The sequence below is a fragment of the Argopecten irradians genome, chromosome 5 (genome assembly GCF_041381155.1).
Source record: "Argopecten irradians isolate NY chromosome 5, Ai_NY, whole genome shotgun sequence".
Lineage (NCBI taxonomy): Eukaryota > Metazoa > Mollusca > Bivalvia > Pectinida > Pectinidae > Argopecten > Argopecten irradians.
Genome location: NC_091138.1, coordinates 50,245,409 through 50,266,268, shown reverse-complemented (window position 1 = coordinate 50,266,268; position 20,860 = coordinate 50,245,409). Strand labels below are relative to the sequence as shown.

The 20,860-nt window shown below is 34.9% G+C and overlaps 1 protein-coding gene and 3 long non-coding RNA genes across 8 annotated transcripts in view; 1 reads left to right on the top strand and 3 right to left on the bottom strand.

The window, feature by feature from the left end:
- Positions 1-20,860, top strand: part of LOC138324142 (uncharacterized) — a 62,656-nt gene that overhangs the window by 22,505 nt on the left and 19,291 nt on the right. The window lies entirely within an intron of this gene.
- On the bottom strand, positions 5,369-7,889 carry LOC138324146 (uncharacterized). Of its 2 annotated transcripts, XR_011208627.1 has the most exons (4): positions 7,096-7,889; positions 6,355-6,440; positions 5,697-5,817; positions 5,369-5,396 (listed from the first exon to the last, which is right to left on the bottom strand). It is a non-coding gene; the product is annotated as an uncharacterized lncRNA (long non-coding RNA). The 2 variants fall into 2 exon arrangements; XR_011208626.1 differs by having other exon boundaries at positions 6,355-7,889.
- On the bottom strand, positions 7,901-9,929 carry LOC138324143 (uncharacterized). 2 transcript variants are annotated; one of them, XR_011208624.1, is made up of 4 exons: positions 9,806-9,929; positions 8,952-9,037; positions 8,294-8,414; positions 7,901-7,994 (listed from the first exon to the last, which is right to left on the bottom strand). It is a non-coding gene; the product is annotated as an uncharacterized lncRNA (long non-coding RNA). The 2 variants fall into 2 exon arrangements; XR_011208623.1 differs by having other exon boundaries at positions 9,692-9,921.
- LOC138324145 (uncharacterized) lies at positions 17,822-18,914 on the bottom strand. Its single transcript, XR_011208625.1, has 2 exons — positions 18,639-18,914; positions 17,822-18,099 (listed from the first exon to the last, which is right to left on the bottom strand). It is a non-coding gene; the product is annotated as an uncharacterized lncRNA (long non-coding RNA).

The window sequence follows — 20,860 nt, the reverse complement described above, 5'->3', positions numbered from 1 at the left end:
GGTAGCTAGACTATACCATTCACTGACATGGGGAATTCTGTAGAGTAGCTAGACTATACCATTCACTGACATGGGGAATTCTGTTGAGTAGCTAGACTATACCATTCACTGACATGGGGAATTCTGTAGAGTAGCTAGACTGTTCCATTCACTGACATGGGGAATTCCGTTGAGTAGCTAGACTATACCATTCACTGACATGGGGAATTCTGCGAAGTAGCTGGACTGTTCCATTCACTGACATCGGGAATTCTGTTGAGTAGCTAGACTATACCATTCATTAAAATGGGGAACTCTATAGAGTAGCTATACTATACCATTCACTGACATGGGGAATTCCGTTGAGTAGCTAAACTATACCATTCATTAAATGGGGAATTCTGTAGAGTAGCTAGACTATACCATTCACTGACATGGGGAATTCTGTTGAGTAGCTAGACTATACCATTCACTGACATGGGGAATTCTGTTGAGTAGCTAGACTATACCATTCACTGACATGGGGAATTCTGTAGAGTAGCTAGACTGTTCCATTCACTGACATGGGGAATTCCGTTGAGTAGCTAGACTATACCATTCACTGACATGGGGAATTCTGTAGAGTAGCTAGACTATACCATTCACTGACATGGGGAATTCTGTTGAGTAGCTAGACTATACCATTCACTGACATGGGGAATTCTGTAGAGTAGCTAGACTATACCATTCACTGACATGGGGAATTCCGTTGAGTAGCTAGACTATACCATTCACTGACATGGGGAATTCTGTAGTTTAGCTAGACTATACCATTCACTGACATGGGGAATTCTGTAGAGTAGCTAGACTATACCATTTCACTGACATGGGGAATTCTGTTGAGTAGCTAGACTATACCATTCACTGACATGGGGAATTCTGTAGAGTAGCTAGACTATACCATTCACTGACATGGGGAATTCTGTTGAGTAGCTAGACTATACCATTCACTGACATGGGGAATTCTGTAGTTAGCTAGACTATACCATTCACTGACATGGGGAATTCTGTAGTTTAGCTAGACTATACCATTCACTGACATGGGGAATTCTGTAGAGTAGCTAGACTATACCATTCACTGACATGGGGAATTCTGTAGAGTAGCTAGACTATACCATTCACTGACATGGGGAATTCTGTAGAGTAGCTAGACTATACCATTCACTGACATGGGAAATTATGTAGAGTAGCTAGACTATACCATTCACTGACATGGGGAATTCTGTTGAGTAGCTAGACTATACCATTCACTGACATGGGGAATTCTGTAGTTTAGCTAGACTATACCATTCACTGACATGGGGAATTCTGTAGAGTAGCTAGACTATACCATTCACTGACATGGGGAATTCTGTAGTTTAGCTAAACTATACCATTCACTGACATGGGGAATTATGTAGAGTAGCTAGACTATACCATTCACTGACATGGGGAATTCCGTTGAGTAGCTAGACTATACCATTCACTGATATGGGAAATTCTGTTGTAGCTAGACTATACCATTCACTGACATGGGGAATTCTGTTGAGTAGCTAGACTATTTACCATTCACTGACACATGGGGAATTCTGTAGAGTAGCTAGACTATACCATTCACTGACATGGGGAATTCTGTAGCGTAGCTAGACTATACCATTTACTGACATGGGGAATTCTGTTGTAGCTAGACTATACCATTCACTGACACTGGGAATTCTGTAGAGTAGCTAGACTATACCATTTACTGACATGGGAAATTCTGTTGTAGCTAGACTATACCATTCACTGACATGGGGAATTCTGTAGAGTAGCTAGACTATACCATTTACTGACATGGGAAATTCTGTTGTAGCTAGACTATACCATTCACTGACATGGGGAATTCTGTAGAGTAGCTAGACTATACCATTTACTGACATGGGAAATTTTGTTGTAGCTAGACTATACCATTCACTGACACTGGGAATTCTGTAGTGTAGCTAGACTATACCATTTACGGACATGGGGAATTCTGTAGAGTAGCTAGACTATTCCATTCACTGACACTGGGAATTCTGTAGTGTAGTAGCTAGACTATACCATTCACTGACATGGGAATTCTGTAGAGTAGCTAGACTATTCCATTCACTGACACTGGGGAATTCTGTAGGTAGCTAGCTAGACTATACCATTCACTGACATGGGGAATTTCTGTTGAGTAGCTAGACTGTTCCATTCACTGACACTGGGAATTCTGTAGAGTAGCTAGACAATATACCATTCACTGACATGGGAATTCTGTAGAGTAGCTAGACTATTCCATTCACTGACATGGGGAATTCTTTAGGGTAGCTAGGACTATTCCATTCACTGACATGGGGAATTCTTTAGAGTAGCTAGACTATACCATTCATTGTACATGGGGAATTCTGTAGAGTAGCTAGACTATTCCATTCACTGACATGGGGAATTCTGTAGAGTAGCTAGACTATACCATTCACTGACATGGGGAAATTTTGTTGAGTAGCTAGACTATACCATTCACTGACATGGGGAATTCTGTAGAGTAGCTAGACTATACCATTCACTGACACATGGGGAATTCTGTAGAGTAGCTAGACTATATCATTCACTGACATGGGAATTCTGTTGAGTAGCTAGACTATACCATTCACTTAACTGGGAGCTACCGAAGGGAAATTCTGTTGTAGCTAGACTATACCATTCACTGACATGGGAATTCTGTAGAGTAGCTAGACTATTTTCATTCACTGACACAGGGAATTCTGTAGAGTAGCTAGACTATACCATTCACTGACATGGGGAATTTTGTAGAGTAGCTAGACTATACCATTCACTGACATGGGGAATTCTGTAGAGTAGCTAGACTATACCATTCACTGACATGGGGAATTCTGTTGAGTAGCTAGACTATATCATTCACTGACATAGGGAATTCTGTAGTGTAGTAGGACTATACCATTTTACTGACACGGGGAATTCTGTTGAGTAGCTAGACTATACCATTCACTGACATGGGGAATTCTGTAGAGTAGCTAAACTATACCATTCACTGACATGGGAATTCTGTATGAGTAGCTAGGACTATACCATTCACTGACATGGGGGAATTCTGTTGTGTAGCTAGACTATTACCATTCACTGACATGGGAATTCTGTAGAGTAGCTAGACTATACCATTCACTGACATGGGGAATTCTGTAGAGTAGCTAGACTATAACATTCACTGACATGGGGAATTCTGTTGAGTAGCTAAACTATACCATTCACTGACATGGGGAATTTCTGTCAGAGTAGCTAGACTATACCATTCACTGACATGGGGAATTCTGTAGAGTAGCTAGACTATACCCATTCATTGACATGGGGAATTCTGTAGAGTAGCTAGACTATTCCATTCACTGACATGGGGAATTCTGTTGAGTAGCTAGACTATATCCATTCACTGACAATGGGAAATTCTATAGAGTAGCTAGACTATACCATTCACTGACATGGGGAATTCTGTTGAGTAGCTAGACTATACCATTCACTGACATGGGGAATTCTGTAGTAGCTAGACTAACTATCCATTCACTGACATGGGAATTCTGTAAGTAGCTAGACTATACCATTCACTGACATGGGGAATTCTGTAGAGTAGCTAGACTATACCATTCACTGACATGGGGAATTCCGTAGAGTAGCTAGACTATACCATTCACTGACATGGGGAATTCTGTAGAGTAGCTAGACTGTTCCATTCACTGACATGGGGAATTCTGTAGTTTAGCTAAACTATACCATTCACTGACATGGGGAATTCTGTAGAGTAGCTAGACTATACCATTCACTGACATGGGAATTCTGTTGAGTAGCTAGACTATACCATTCACTGACATGGGGAATTATGTAGAGTAGCTAGACTATACCATTTACTGACATGGGAAATTCTGTTTGAGTAGATAGACTATACCATTCACTGACATGGGGAATTCCGTTGAGTAGCTAGACTATACCATTCACTGACATGGGGAATTCTGTTGAGTAGCTAGACTATAACCATTCACTGACATGGGGAATTCTGTTGGTAGCTAGACTAGGACCAATACCTTTAGACTACCATTCACTGACATGGGGAATTCTGTAGAGTAGCTAGACTATACCATTCACTGACATAGGGAATTCTGTAGAGTAGCTAGACTATACCATTCACTGACATGGGGAATTCTGTAGAGTAGCTAGACTATACCATTCACTGACATGGGGAATTCTGTAGAGTAGCTAGACTATACCATTCACTGACATGGGGAATTCTGTTGAGTAGCTAGACTATACCATTCACTGACATGGGGAATTCTGTAGAGTAGCTAGACTATACCATTTACTGACATGGGGAATTCCTGTTGTTGTAGCTAGACTATTCCATTCACTGACACTGGGGAATTCTGTAGTGTAGCTAGAACTATACCATTCACTGAATTCTAGAGACTAGACTATTCCATTCACTGACATGGGAAATTCTGTTGTAGCTAGACTATATCATTCACTGACATGGGGAATTCTGTAGTGTAGCTGACTATACCATTTACTGACACAGGGGAATTCTGTAGAGTAGCTAGACTGTTCCATTCACTGACATGGGAATTCTGTAGTGTAGCTAGACTATACCATTCACTGAACATGGGAATTCTGTAGAGTAGCTAGACTGTTCCAATCACTGACATGGGGAAATTTTGTTGTAGCTAGACTATACCATTCACTGACATGGGGAATTCTGTAGAGTAGCTAGGACTATTTCCATTCACTGACACTGGGAATTCTGTAGGGTAGCTATACTTTACCATTCTCAGACATTGGTTCCATTTAGCTACTGACTGTATGACTATCTATCACCATTCATTGACACTGGGAATTTTGTAGAGTAGCTAGACTATACCATTTACTGACATGGGGAATTCTGTTGAGTAGCTAGACTGTACCATTCACTGACAATGGGGAAATTCTGTAGAGTAGCTAGACTATACCATTCACTGACATGGGGAATTCTGTAGAGTAGCTAGACTATACCATTCACTGACAAATGGGAATTCTGTTAGAGTAGCTAGACTATACCATTTACTGACATGGGAATTCCTGTTAGAGTAGCTAGACTGTTCCATTCACTGACATAGGGAATTCCGTTGAGTAGCTAGACTATACCATTCACTGACATGGGAAATTATGCGTAGAGTAAGCTAGACCGTATACCATAATGCACTGACATGGGGAATTCTGTAGAGGTTAGCTAGACTATACCATTCACTGACATGGGGAATTCGTTGAGTAGCTAGACTATGATTACCATTTACTGACATGGGAAATTCTGTTGAGGTAGCTAGACCTTATACCATTCACTGATTTTTCCTGGCAGTGAAAGCCTGAAAAAAGACAAAGACTTGTGCTGGAACAATAATGTTTGATGGATATATTAAAATGTCTTTTTTTTTTTGTTTGGCTCAAATAAATCTTTGCTTTAATTTTATACCATGCCATGTGTATGTATGTAACAACGTAAATTCCTCCATTTATTTTTCGAAGCACCGCCTATATGAACGTACAATGAAGCCAGATACACTCCACACAGGATTACTGAGTTTTAGTGTCTAAAATGGCATCCATATTTTTACATAATTGCTAGTAATAGCAATCTGCAATCAGGATAGATTGAAATAGTTTACCTGCAAAAGTGGCTTGATGACAGCTGTGGATTTTCAGTCTCTTTGATGAGGTGCATTCATTTTCAGTCATCAGCTATACATTTGTATTTGTTGACTGTTTCTTCTTCATAATTACTGTATTCTGAAAAGAAAAAAATAGGATGTGCAATATGGATACAGTGTGAATGCATATGGTACAATAGTATACTCATAACAAGTTCACACATGGCTAGATTAATTAATCAAAAATAAATTTATAGAACTAAATTATTTTAGTGTTTTTATGTACACATTGGCGCAGCGACGTGCCCTTTTTACCTGACGCCATGCCTCGATCTATAACCCAGCCCTGTTTGTCCCCAGTACAGTTTTACTAAACTACCAAAATACCAGGCAGTCGCTTGATAATTATGTAAACATAAGAGGTGTGACCACTCCCTGACCCCTGATCAACACCCCAGTGACCCTACTGCCATTCTGATAAATGACATTTTTCTCAGAGTGTTAATTCACTTAAATTGTAAGTCTCAATGAAATATTACTTAACAAAAAAGGAATGCAAAGGTTATGTTTAGATGGTAAAATAACTCTTTTTATAATGTTCATACATTGTGTATATCAGTCATCTTAAAATATTTAAATATTCACATGTTACCACCATCCTTTTATTAATATTTACCTGTTTAAATTAGGCATATTAATGTTATGTCTTTAACCAGTCTGAGTCTGCCCTCGATCATTATCACACACTGATCTGCAATTTGCCTGAAAGGAAAATTATGAGGTTATATATACATGACCTGATTGTATGGAAACACATGTATGAATGTGTATACACATTTAGTTTAATTGCAGGACTTAATTGACTGATGGACAGCAAAATGTAAATATGATAGGATTACATCATTGAAACATCATACCTGCTTGTCAAGAAAATGTCGTGAAAACAACGATATAATTGAATATGAGCATCCAAATCACACTCACATATATAAGTTAATAATGTTATTTCATTACCAATGTTTTCAAGAAAACAAATATTATTTCCCAATCTAATTAATCACGATGAATAAAGTAAAGTTTAAAAAAAACATAAATAAATTATGTACCACAAAACGAAATTGTGGGGGATAATGAAGTGAAAATTATATGGAAAGTTCCATAGTTTTTTTTAATAAAACTTGTGTCCAGATACAATTTGTTGGATGTTGAATTGATTTATACCATTTAAACCCCCCTGCCGTGTAAATTTTCTTGTGATTTGAAATTGGAAATGATGTTGAAATTTACAACAGAACGGCAATGAAATAATTGCAAAGCCCATTCAAAAAGAAAGCACAGCTATGTAAACAAAAAATGATGTCTAACTTATTTCATAAACTAAGTGTTTTAATTGCATCCAAATGCTTTCAGAACTTACCGTAGCTCCATCATCCATCGGTACTGTGTTCACTAGCTAGAGTTTGAGGAGATCGATGGTATTGTAACAATAAAAAAAAAATAATAACCTCGTGTCTCTGTGCAAACATCCTACCTTCTTTCGGAAAAAAAAAATACAAAAAAAGCACACGGTGTACTTTTTTGACCTTTTCTTTTGTCTAGAAAAAGTACAAAAAAAAGTACAGTACTTTTTTTAGTACTTTTCTATATAGACCAAAAAGTACTAAAACAGTACAAAAAAGTACAGTACTTTTTAACAAGCTCAAAACAAATTATAAACTGTATGAAAAATTTACTACTGATGTTGGTGGAAAAGTACCAAAATAATTAAAAATACAAAATGAAAACCCAGGTGTACTCTTTCACTAATTTCAAATACTATAATAGAAATCTTATTTATTGATGGTTATAGGTGCCTCAGCTCACCTAGATGGACCTATTAGTATCTCTTATAACACAGAAAAGGTTTAGCAATGTTTTTCTTAAATGAAGATGCAATTCAAGGTTGTTTTTTTTGTTCAATTAGACTTGTCTTAGTTAGTGCAGTGTTTTTTTATGTGACACACAATCCAACCAAGATGGACCCACACATCAAGTTTAAAGATAGTACCTGGACACGGTAATGCACAGAAGAAACAAATAAATTAAGGGCCACACTCTGTTCAATATTTACAACACAGCATTGTATTCAGAGATAAAACATGTGTAAATTGTTGAACATTGGCATCAGGTTTTGTCACAATGTTGTCTACAATATAAATTTCAATATGTCAATGCAATGTATTCAGAGATAAAACATGTGTAAATTTCCCCTTGATCACTGTCCAGTGCAAGTCCATTACATGCTGTTTTTCATTCCATTTTCCTGGCAGTGAAAGCCTGAAAAAAGACAAAGACTTGTGCTGGAACAATAATGTTTGATGGATATATTAAAATGTCTTATTTTTTTGTTTGGCTCAAATAAATCTTTGCTTTAATTTCATACCATGCCATGTGTATGTATGTAACAACGTAAATTCCTCCATTTATTTTTCGAAGCACCGCCTATATGAACGTACAATGAAGCCAGATACACTCCACACAGGATTACTGAGTTTTAGTGTCTAAAATGGCATCCATATTTTTACATAATTGCTAGTAATAGCAATCTGCAATCAGGATAGATTGAAATAGTTTACCTGCAAAAGTGGCTTGATGACAGCTGTGGATTTTCAGTCTCTTTGATGAGGTGCATTCATTTTCAGTCATCAGCTATACATTTGTATTTGTTGACTGTTTCTTCTTCATAATTACTGTATTCTGAAAAGAAAAAAATAGGATGTGCAATATGGATACAGTGTGAATGCATATGGTACAATAGTATACTCATAACAAGTTCACACATGGCTAGATTAATTAATCAAAAATAAATTTATAGAACTAAATTATTTTAGTGTTTTTATGTACACATTGGCGCAGCGACGTGCCCTTTTTACCTGACGCCATGCCTCGATCTATAACCCAGCCCTGTTTGTCCCCAGTACAGTTTTACTAAACTACCAAAATACCAGGCAGTCGCTTGATAATTATGTAAACATAAGAGGTGTGACCACTCCCTGACCCCTGATCAACACCCCAGTGACCCTACTGCCATTCTGATAAATGACATTTTTCTCAGAGTGTTAATTCACTTAAATTGTAAGTCTCAATGAAATATTACTTAACAAAAAAGGAATGCAAAGGTTATGTTTAGATGGTAAAATAACTCTTTTTATAATGTTCATACATTGTGTATATCAGTCATCTTAAAATATTTAAATATTCACATGTTACCACCATCCTTTTATTAATATTTACCTGTTAAAATTAGGCATATTAATGTTATGTCTTTAACCAGTCTGAGTCTGCCCTCGATCATTATCACACACTGATCTGCAATTTGCCTGAAAGGAAAATTATGAGGTTATATATACATGACCTGATTGTATGGAAACACATGTATGAATGTGTATACACATTTAGTTTAATTGCAGGACTTAATTGACTGATGGACAGCAAAATGTAAATATGATAGGATTACATCATTGAAACATCATACCTGCTTGTCAAGAAAATGTCGTGAAAACAACGATATAATTGAATATGAGCATCCAAATCACACTCACATATTTAAGTTAATAATGTTATTTCATTACCCATGTTTTCAAGAAAACAAATATTATTTCCCAATCTAATTAATCACGATGAATAAAGTAAAGTTTAAAAAAACATAAATAAATTATGTACCACAAAACGAAATTGTGGGGGATAATGAAGTGAAAATTATATGGAAAGTTCCATAGTTTTTTTTAATAAAACTTGTGTCCAGATACAATTTGTTGGATGTTGAATTGATTTATACCATTTAAACCCCCCTGCCGTGTAAATTTTCTTGTGATTTGAAATTGGAAATGATGTTGAAATTTACAACAGAACGGCAATGAAATAATTGCAAAGCCCATTCAAAAAGAAAGCACAGCTATGTAAACAAAAAATGATGTCTAACTTATTTCATAAACTAAGTGTTTTAATTGCATCCAAATGCTTTCAGAACTTACCGTAGCTCCATCATCCATCGGTACTGTGTTCACTAGCTAGAGTTTGAGGAGATCGATGGTATTGTAACAATAAAAAAAAAATAATAACCTCGTGTCTCTGTGCAAACATCCTACCTTCTTTCGATGTTGGCCCAGCAGCCAGTTATATTTGTTTGTTTACATTCTGCAATCAGCTGACAGACGTAAACAAATATGGCCGCCAGCCAGCAGTTTCACATTTTGTGTTTCCCGCTCAAATAATCACGTGACAAACACATGTGGGCCGCTTACGTCTTTCACAAAGGAATGCTGTACTATAATATTTCTAAACAAAATCTCTCAATTTCTCACGTTTTATTATTAATTTAGGACAATGAATAAAAAACGCAAACAAATGAACTGGTGTGCTGATAAATCCACATTTAGTTGCTGTATTACAAACAGACACCTGTGGGCCTCTTACGTGATTCAAAAGAATAGTGTACGATCTTATCGTCTAAACCAAAACTCATAACTCTTAAATTTTTGTTGAGAGTTTGTGATAATATATCAAAACAGAAAATATATGAACTATTATATTAATAAATCCACCTTTTGACGCGAGGTGTAAACCAATTTATAATCACGACAACAGAGTATTTGTAATAAGAACCATTTCCGGCATGTCGTGAAAAGATCGAGATTTTTATATAAAAAAAGATAAACAAAACCCCTGTTTTGGCATGGTTTGGAGGAACTTTTAAAAGTGTCAATTTCATCGTTGTGATGCTGGAAAGATTATATAGTCACAAGCTATTTATCATCGTATAAGACCATGTGTCTGACCAGAAACATCCAGACCTACGTAAACATGAGCCGTGAGTGTTTTGTTGGTTAGCCTACTATGATGTCCGAGTCGGTGTAAACAAATGAGTTGATAAAATTCCATTGACAAATTCATCTATGATAGCTTGTATTTCCTTTTACATATAAATCAGACCGATAGCATATTTACGTCAACAGTGTGTGCAACGGAGTATCCCCGGCATGTCTATTTGTTTTGGTTAGTTTGTTGAGATTTTATACTGAAACCATTTAATCATTATATGAGGATGGAAATACTTTCACAAACTATTTATTATCGTATGGGACCATGAGTCTGACCCAGGGGAGAGTTTTGTTAGGTCCGTGCAGAACGACTAATGTACATGTGTTGGCTTGTTTACCTGGTTGTAAATCGTTATTGTGTGTGACACTACTGGTCAGAGACAGGCGATTTGTGTGTCAGTGTGCACGTGACTGTCGATAATTAAGACTCTAATTTTAATGCATCTTATGCTGATCACATAGGCATTGGTTTTATGTAACATATATGTACATGGGCCTAGTGTATACTACTGCATTTTAACTCATTTAGAAAGAAAGGGAATTGGAAACACATTTCAATAATATTTTAAGGTGAACACTTATATAAACACATTTCAACAATATTTTAAGGTGAACACTTAAGTGATTAGAAATAATTTAAACATTTATGGTAAAGAAATGAAAATAAAAACTTAACATTAAGAATGTAAAATTATTCAAAACATCATCTGCAACATTCACTTATTAAATAAACATCTTAATTACCGGTAGTTGAATTATATTTCTTTCTAATGTTCAGTTGTAAACAATTTTTAATTAAATAATTGATTTTGTTAAAAAAAATCCCCCTAAAAAAATTGGAGTTGTAAAAAAATCAAAATAAAAGTACACTGAAATGGTGATGCCTTATGAAAAATTCTAAGTCCAAAAAAAGTACAAAAAAAGTACTCTGAACATTTTTCATTCATCCTGTGAAAAATTCTAAGTCCAAAAAAAGTCAAAAAAAAGTACTCTGAACATTTCTCATACCATGTGAATTATTCTAAGTCCAAGAAAAGTACAAAAAAAGTACTCTGCAAAATGACTAAGTCCCAGAAAAGTACAAAAAAGTACTCTGCAAAATGACTAAGTCCCAGAAAAGTACAAAAAAAGTACTCTGCAAAATTTCAGAGTCCAGAAAAGTACAAAAAAGTACTCTGCAAAATTTCAGAGTCCAGAAAAGTACAAAAAAAGTACTCTGCAAAATTTCAGAGTCCAAAAAAAGTACAAAAAAGTACTCTGCCCTGATGGTGTGTCCGGAAAAAGTACTAAAAGAGCATGCTTTTTTTGTACTTTTTAGAAAAAGTACTAAAATATGTCACTAAAAGCATCATAAAAGCATGCTTTATTTCGATATGGGATTTACTGATATGGGAAATTCTGTTGTAGCTAGACTATACCATTTACTGACAAGGGGAATTCCATTGAGTAGCTGTACACATGTGTCATAATCATCAATTAATTTTCATTACACCTCTGTACACATGTGTCATCATCATCAATTAATTATCATAACACCTATGTATACATGTGTCATCATCATCAATTAATTATCATTGCACCTCTTTACACATATGTCATCATCATTAATTAATTATCATTACACCTCTGTACACATGTGTCATAATCATCAATTAGTTATCATTACACCTCTGTACACTTGTGTCATAATCATCAATTAATTATCATTACACCTCTGTACACATGTGTCATCATCATCAATTAATTATCATTGCACCTCTGTACACATGTGTCATCGTCATCAATTAATTATCATAACACCTCTGAACACATGTGTCATCATCATCAATTAATTATCATTGCACCTATGTATACATGAGTCATCATCAGCAATTAATTATCATTGCTCCTCTGTACACATGTGTAATCATCATCAATTAATTAGCATTGCACCTCTGTACACATGTGTCATCATCATCAATTAATTATCATTACACCTCTATACACATGTGTCATAATCATCAATTAATTATCATTACATCTCTGTACACATGTGTCATAATCATCAATTAATTATCATTACATCTATGTACACATGTGTCATAATCATCAATTAATTATCATTACACCTATGTACACATGTGTCATCATCAATTAATTATCATTTCACTGTACACATGTGTCATCATCATCAATTAATTATCATAACACCTCTGTACACATGTGTCATCATCATCAATTAATTATCATTGCACCTATGTATACATGTGTCATCATCAGCAATTAATTATCATTGCACCTCTGTACACATGTGTCATCATCATCAATTAATTATCATTACACCTCTGTACACGTGTCATAATCATCAATTAATTTTCATTACACCTCTGTGCACGTGTGTCATCATCATCAATTAATTATCATTGCACCTATGTATACATGTGTCATCATCATCAATTAATTATCATTACATCCCTGTACACATGTGTCATCATCATCAATTTATTATCATTACACCTCTGTACACAAGTGTCATCATCATCAATTTATAATCATTACACCTCTGTACACATGTGTCATAATCATCAATTAATTTTCATTACACCTCTGTACACGTGTCATCATCATCAATTTATTATCATTACACCTCTGTAAAAATATGTCCTTATCAATTATCATTGGCCTTCAGCAGACCAAGGTTTCAGCGATCGTCTAGCCTCGATATGTGGAGGATTGAGTCAGTAAGAAATCAGGTGACCAGAACTGCCTGGCTTACAATCCAAACTCTTCATTTCCGTCATCAAATATTTTATTTAATCATTCCTTTAGCACAACCATTTCCTCAAATAAAATAAAATAGATAGTGTGTGAAACAATAATGCATACCAGTATATAGTCTGGAGGCTTGAGCCCATTTTTTGGCCGAATAGTGCACTTTGTGATACAAGTATGAAATTTGGTACTCCATTTCTATGACCTAATATAAGGTATTTGAGAGCAGAACCGCCAAAACAATATTTGAAGTCTAATATCTTGTAAACTAAGTGATGTAGAATCACCAATTTTGTTCTATACCTATATTTTCAGTGGGACTGGATGCAAATATAAATATTAGTAATTGGTAAAAGTCGTCAGCCATCTTAGTTTCCAAAATGGCTGACATAGAAATGTTTGGATTCTAATATCTTGAAACTAATTGATAAAGAATCATAATTTATGTTCTGTACCTATATTTTCAATGTTACTGAATGCAAAAACATTAGTAACTGATGAAAGCTGTAGGCCATCTTGTTTTTCAAAATGCCGACATAGAAATCTTTAAATTCTAATATCTTGAAAACTTTTTGATACAGAACATTATAAAAACTAATTGATATATAATCATAATGTTTGTTCAATATCTTTATTTTCAGGGTTACTGAAGGCATAGGTGAACGTTGGTAATTGGTAAAAGCTGTTGTCAGCCATCTTGGTTTTTAAAATGACTGATATAGAAATGTTTAAATTCTAATATCTTGAAAACTAATTGATATAGAATCCAAATTTTTGATCTATCTATATTTTCAGTGTTACTGAATGCAAATATAAACATTAGTAACTAATGAAAGCTGAAGGCCATCTTGTTTTTCAAAATTGCCGACATAGAAATCTTTAAATTCTAATATCTTGAAAACTTTTTGATAAAGAACGTTATAAAAACTAATATTTTCAGGGTTACTGAACGCACATATGTGAACGTTAGTAATTAATAAAAGCTGTTGTTAGCCATCTTGGTTTTCAAAATGACCGACAAAAAAATGTTAAAATTCTAATATTTTGAAAACTAATTGATATAGAATCCTAATTTTTGGGTCAGATCCTATTGTCATCATGCATCGTCCGACGTCATGCGCCATCTGCCGCCCGACATGCGTAAACTTTTTATTCAAACGACTTCTTCACAATAACCTAAAGGCCCAGGGTACTGATATTTGGCCTGTAGCAAGCTGGGATGAAGGGCTACCAAGTTTGTTCAAATGAATGACCTTGACCTTCATTCAAGGTCACAGAGGTCAAAAAGGCTAAAATCTTTAAACGACTTCTTCTCAAGAACCAGAAGGCCCAGGGTATTGATATTGGGCCTGAAGCTTGCTAGGATGAAGGGCTACCAAGTTTGTTCAAATGAATCACCTTGACCTTCATTTAAGGTCACGGGGGTCAAATAGGCTAAAATCTTTTAAACAACTTCTTGTGAAAAACTAAGAGGCCTAGAGACCTGATATTGGGCTCCTGACATGCTTGGATGAAGGGCTATCAAGTTTGTTCAAATCAATGACCTTGATCTTCATTTAAGGTCACAGGGGTCAAAAATGCTAAAATCTTAAAACGACTTCTCCTCAATAACCAGAAGGCCCAGGGTACTGATATTGGGCATGTAGCATGCTGGGATGAAGGGCTATCAAGTTGTTTAAATGAATGACCTTGATCTTAATTCAAGGTCAAAGGGGTCAAAAAAGCTAAAATCTTTAAATGACTTCTTTTCAAGAACCAGAATGCCCAGGGTACTAATATTGGGCATGTAGCATGCTGGGATGAAGGGCTATTAAGTTTGTTCTAATAAATGACCTTGACCTTTATTTAAGGTCACAGGGGTCAAATAGGCTAAAATCCTTTTAACAACTTCTTGTGAATAATTAAGAGGCCTAGAGACCTGATATTGGGCCCCTGACATGCTTGGATGAAGGGCTATCAAGTTTGTTCAAATCAATGACCTTGATCTTCATTTAAGGTCACAGGGGTCAAAAATGCTAAAATCTTTAAACGACTTCTCCTCAATAACCAGAAGGCCCAGGGTACTGATATTGGGCATGTAGCATGCTGGGATGAAGGGCTATCAAGTTGTTCAAATGAATGACCTTGACCTTCATTCAAGGTCACATGGGGTCAAATAGGCTAAAATCTTTTAAACGACATCTTGAGAATAACTAGGAGGCCTAGAGACCTGATATTGGGCCTGTGACCTGCTGGGATGAGAGCTACCAAGATTGTTCAAATCAATGACCTTGACCTTCATCCAAGGTCACAGGGGTCAAATAGGCTAAAATCTTAAAATAACTATTTTGTGGATAAGTAAGAGGCCTAGAGACCTGATATTGAACTTGTGACATGCTGGGATGAAGGGCTATTTTGTTTTTAAAAAATGACCTTGATCTTCATTCAAGATCACAGGGTTCAAAATGGCTAAAATCTTTAAATGACTATGTTGTATTGTGCCAATTAGAGTCAGATGACCGTTAAGGCCCATGGGCCTCTTGTTGTTTTATACCTCTATTCTCAGGGTTACTGAATGCAAATATGAACATTATTAATTGGTAAAAGCTATTGTAATAATTAAAATGTAATTCCCTCAAAGTTAATTCCTTGTATTTGTGTCTAATAGACTATACCATTTTTTTATGGATTACTGCAAATATCAATAATTGATAAAAGCTGTCGGACATATTTTTTATTCTCAATAATGGAAACTCCTGAGAGAAGAAGTTAAAAGTTAGCAGCACAAGAAACTACCACGTGTCTCACCAGAAGACAGAACCCAGAGCCTTCCTTAAAGAGGCGAATGCTCATCTCAAAGCAAATGGTTAGATGGTGACATGGGTGATGTTATGAAAAAAGATAAGATCCCAAATTAAGTCTTCTTTTAAGATCATGCAATACTGGGACAGCAGGTCCACTTCTAATGCTCTACCCACAGTGCAGGCATTAATTAATGATATATTGTATTGATTGATACAATTTTTAACGCACTTGTAGTGAGATATTAAACATACTTTTGTTTTGATTAACTTTTCTCTTATGCTAACTCGCGATTGGAATAACAATTTTATACAGACCACCATAATCTAGATCTAGTGTAGCAGCTGGTTCCTTCTTTCTGTTATTATCATGTAATAATATTATATTTGAGATCAAAGTTAGTTTACACATGCTATCTCTTTGCTTGAAAATGAATTTATAGGATAGTAACATTAATTTGACGAACTAAAGGGCCCTGCCATAAATGCCAAAAGGTTGCAATCCCCTTGCCTAAAGGACTAATGTGCAACGTAAGATATTCCAGCGCCTTATACTAATCAGTAGAGAGATCAGACACACTTTGTTTTCTTTCTGAAGCTGAGGTAAATCTTTGTGATCTGATTCTACTATACGGCTTAGTGGCTCACCTGGATGGACCAATATACAACTATACAGCAAGTAGGGTGTTGTTATGGTACTTGTTGCAATCATTGCATTATCGTCAAATGCAAATAAATTTGGGATCTTACGTTGTTTCTTCTTCCTAAAGTCTCTCTTGACATGGCCACACTCTTGGCCTTGAGCTAAGGTTATGAGGAAGGCTCTGGTTCTGTCCCCTGGCCAAGACACATTATAGTCTGTAAAAGTGGTAGTCTCTGTTCTTGTGTAGCGCTTTACATAAATGAAGCGAAACGACTGGCTTGGCTGTTGTCAGTAGGCTTTTGGGTTAGATGTGTTTTCTGTGTCTTTTGGCCATATGCTTATAAATCTCAGTCTCCAAAATCATACAGATGTTCACACATAGACAACAGATTGCAAACATTGCAAACAGAGGTGCCCATTTTTCAACAACATTAATTTAGCTGTTATAATACTAATAGATTTATATCAAATTATTAAGATCTAGAAGATATCATTGGAACATGTTTTTTTTTTCAATCAATGGCAAGGGATGAAATATATGCCAGTTTCTTGGTTTTGGTTTGCGGTCTACCGACTCCTTAAATCCATACACCAGGTATGAAATTCCAATGCTATATTAAAAAGGAAACATACCTGTACGAAATAATCTGGTCGGACTGGAATCGGAATCTGATCGGATTTCAATGTTCAAAAATCTACACGGATTAATATCTTCTCTTTACAGTATATCAAAATCTGATCATAATTTCCTGAATCCGATCGGGAAAACTATTTTGTGATCGGAAAACAGGGGCGTGATATTTAAATAAATAGAGTAAGATTTTCCATATATGGAAAATATGGAAAATCCGTGCAGAAAAAAATCCAGTTGTATTAAAATCTCAGCAGATAAAATCCGACTCAAAATTCCGACCAGAATTCAGAAAAAAAATCTGATCAGATTTTTCTAAAAACCCAATCGTATTTTGAATGTTATTCCGATTGGATTTCTGGAAAAAAAACTGATAAGATTTTCTGCAAACCAGATAGTTTACTGTAGCCACATATCTGATCGGATTTATTAGTACACCAGGGAAGTCAACAAAATGAAACAAAAAACTAACAAGAAAGTTTGTAAGCAGGATTTTTTTATTAAATAATTATCTTATATAGAGGTTAAAAAAGTCAATTTAGTCCTTTAACCATATTATGGCTTTTAGCTAATATATTTATAATATTTCAATGCCTCTTTAGTCCTTTAGATAATAAGACAATGGTTTTTTTTATTTGTCCATGATATTCTTGCTTCTTTTCGCATTGAAGATTTTTTCCTGGTACAACTGATCCTTCCTTTCATTGATAGTTTAATTTGTTGAAGTTACAAGGTGTAACTATTCACTTTACATTATCTGAAATACAGGAAAAAAAACATTCAATTTTGTTAAAAAAAATTAATTGATCTTCTCTTATCAACATCCTAATCTTAATTTTACTTTTATATTAACATTATAGTTAAACCTGCATCAGTATTATATATTCACTGAAATCCAATAAAATTACAGCTAGCTTTTAAGAAAACAAGCTGGACAAAAAGCATGCATTATTGTATATATGTATTGATTGACCTGTCTGACTAAGGTTTCAAACTATTTCTGCTCTGGACATGTATTTGACATATTTCAATAGTTCAAGTGGATGCAAGCTGTAAATTATAGCATAGTGATACAATTTATGTTACAAACAATATACTGATGCTTCATAAATGCTAATTTTTGTGCTTTGTACTGATATGATCCAACAATATTGATCTCAAGAAGGATTTTACTGGCAATAATATTCAATATGACAATAGCTTTCTCATCATTTAACTAAATATATGTCCCACAAGTCTCACAATAATTACATAGTATATATACTCTCCAAATATTTCTATGAATTTAGAACTCACCAGTATGAATTAATTTTGCTCTCATGGCTGAAATCTTCATCTCCTTCTCATTAATACATCCATAAATACTCTTCTGTTAATGTAGTTGCATATTACCTTTTACTGAACCATAGAATCCAAAATAGCACAAGATAGTTCCATTCCTAGAACACTTTTATAGTGATATATTCACACAAAATCACAGAGAAGAAAATAGTCTCCCTCCATCAACAGCATTCACTTTCAAAAGTGCTAGAATGTAGATTCCGGTTGGAAAAATTGGGGCACAAGAAAGGATTTTCATTCTAACTGCCATATAGTAATTAAAAAGGGAATTTTGTTTTTCATTTGACATATTTGATTGAAAACAACTACATTACAGACATGTTTATATTATTCTGTAAACATAATTATCATATACATGTATTCCAGTAAATAGATTTAATAGATAAATCATATACATGTACTTGCTTAGATATAAACCTATGCCCTTTGGTTGGCCCCATGAATTTTTATGACTCAGAAACATTTTATGACTCAGAAACATATCCCTTGACCCATCTACATGATAAGAGATGTAGATCTCAGCAACATATTGGTTATTCACACTGGCCTGGGATCTGGATATATACATATAATATCAAGACATTTCAAGACTACATTTCACCATACCAAATAGACTAGTTGCTATATGATGATATTACACGTGTTTTATTTCAAAATCTGCTAATAAAAAAAATCTTAAATGAAACTAAAATTAAAAGAAGATAATTGTTTTTTATGAATATGTTAATTAAAGTGTTCAGTGAATTTGTGGGATTATATATACTCAAAGCTTGAAAATCTTTGTCTGTTTAAAGGTATTAGTTTGGAATCTGTATGTCAGTGAAAACACTAAGTCAGAAAATCTGTGTCAGTGAAAACTCTAAGTCAGAAAATCTGACTCTGTCAATATTACAAAGTTCACAAAAATCTGTGTCACAGTAGGAATATTTTTCCAATTCTCTAAAATCCAACTGGATATAGAATAGGATTTTACAGACTGGGATTTTTGCTTCTTAGTATCCGATCAGATATTGCACACAGAATCCGTGTCCGATCAGATTTTTGGTAAATTTTGAAGAATCCGATTGGATTCCAATCGGAATTTCTGTTTTTCCGATCAGAATCCGATTCTGAATTTCGTACAGGCAGCCAAAACAAGTTTTATTTTTGTTAAATTGAGGTCAAAAATAGGTTTCAGTGATTTGGTTTTGGTACATCACAAACAACCGTACAAATGTGAAACCATACATCACATAATAAGTACTAATGCTTTATAGTACAGAGGACTATTTTATGCATGAATCTGCAAAGGTATTCGACGCTGTTATGATTTACATCAGCAGCGGTTGATCATAACTTTAGTATAATCACTGATTCAAACATCTAATTAAAGCATTTGCACTTTCAAATATGTTTATTTATTAACGTAATGTACCTTAGTTCGCGATCGGTTGGAGAAACCATGCTTCCATACAACAATCTCCATTCATGAGTAGTTTCGTTCAACCAGAGTCTTGTTGACTACGACAGACATGTGCGAATCAAGCGTCTCGTTGAACGAGACATAAAAGCATGCAAAGTCAGCGTGCAATGACTACCTTAAGTTTTGTACAGTATGTAGGATACAAAAGTTACTTGCTACGTTGTTTCATTGCTGCTTGAATATGCATTAATTGCTGAAATATTATCAAGCTATTCGCCGTATAGATCAACAATACAGAGAGAATTCTCAAAACACATTAAGGTCCAGTGAACACATGGCTTCATCACCTGCCGCCATTTTTGAATTCATACACATGTGTAAAAACACTACTACTAGTTGATCGGCACTTTGAAGTTTAATCACGATCGTAAGTTCATTTTGCCAGGCAAATGTACGTAAATTTGTTTATTATTTAGGTTCAGAATTGTAGACACAAATTCAATCCTGTTTAGTTATTGCATTTGATATCAATCGTTTAGCTGTTTCTCAAATATTCACGTGTCGATCTAACGTAAACAAGAATCTAATATTGGAATATTTTTTGTTATTAAACAATTAAAATCGATTTACAACTTCGAAAATACTTGTTGTTCATTTTAAGTGTAAATAATTTACGTATTTATCAAGTAAACAAAACGATATCTATTTGCCTGTTCACATACATATGTGTGAGGTCAAACGAAGGTGCATATTGTCATCTCCGCCTAATCGAATA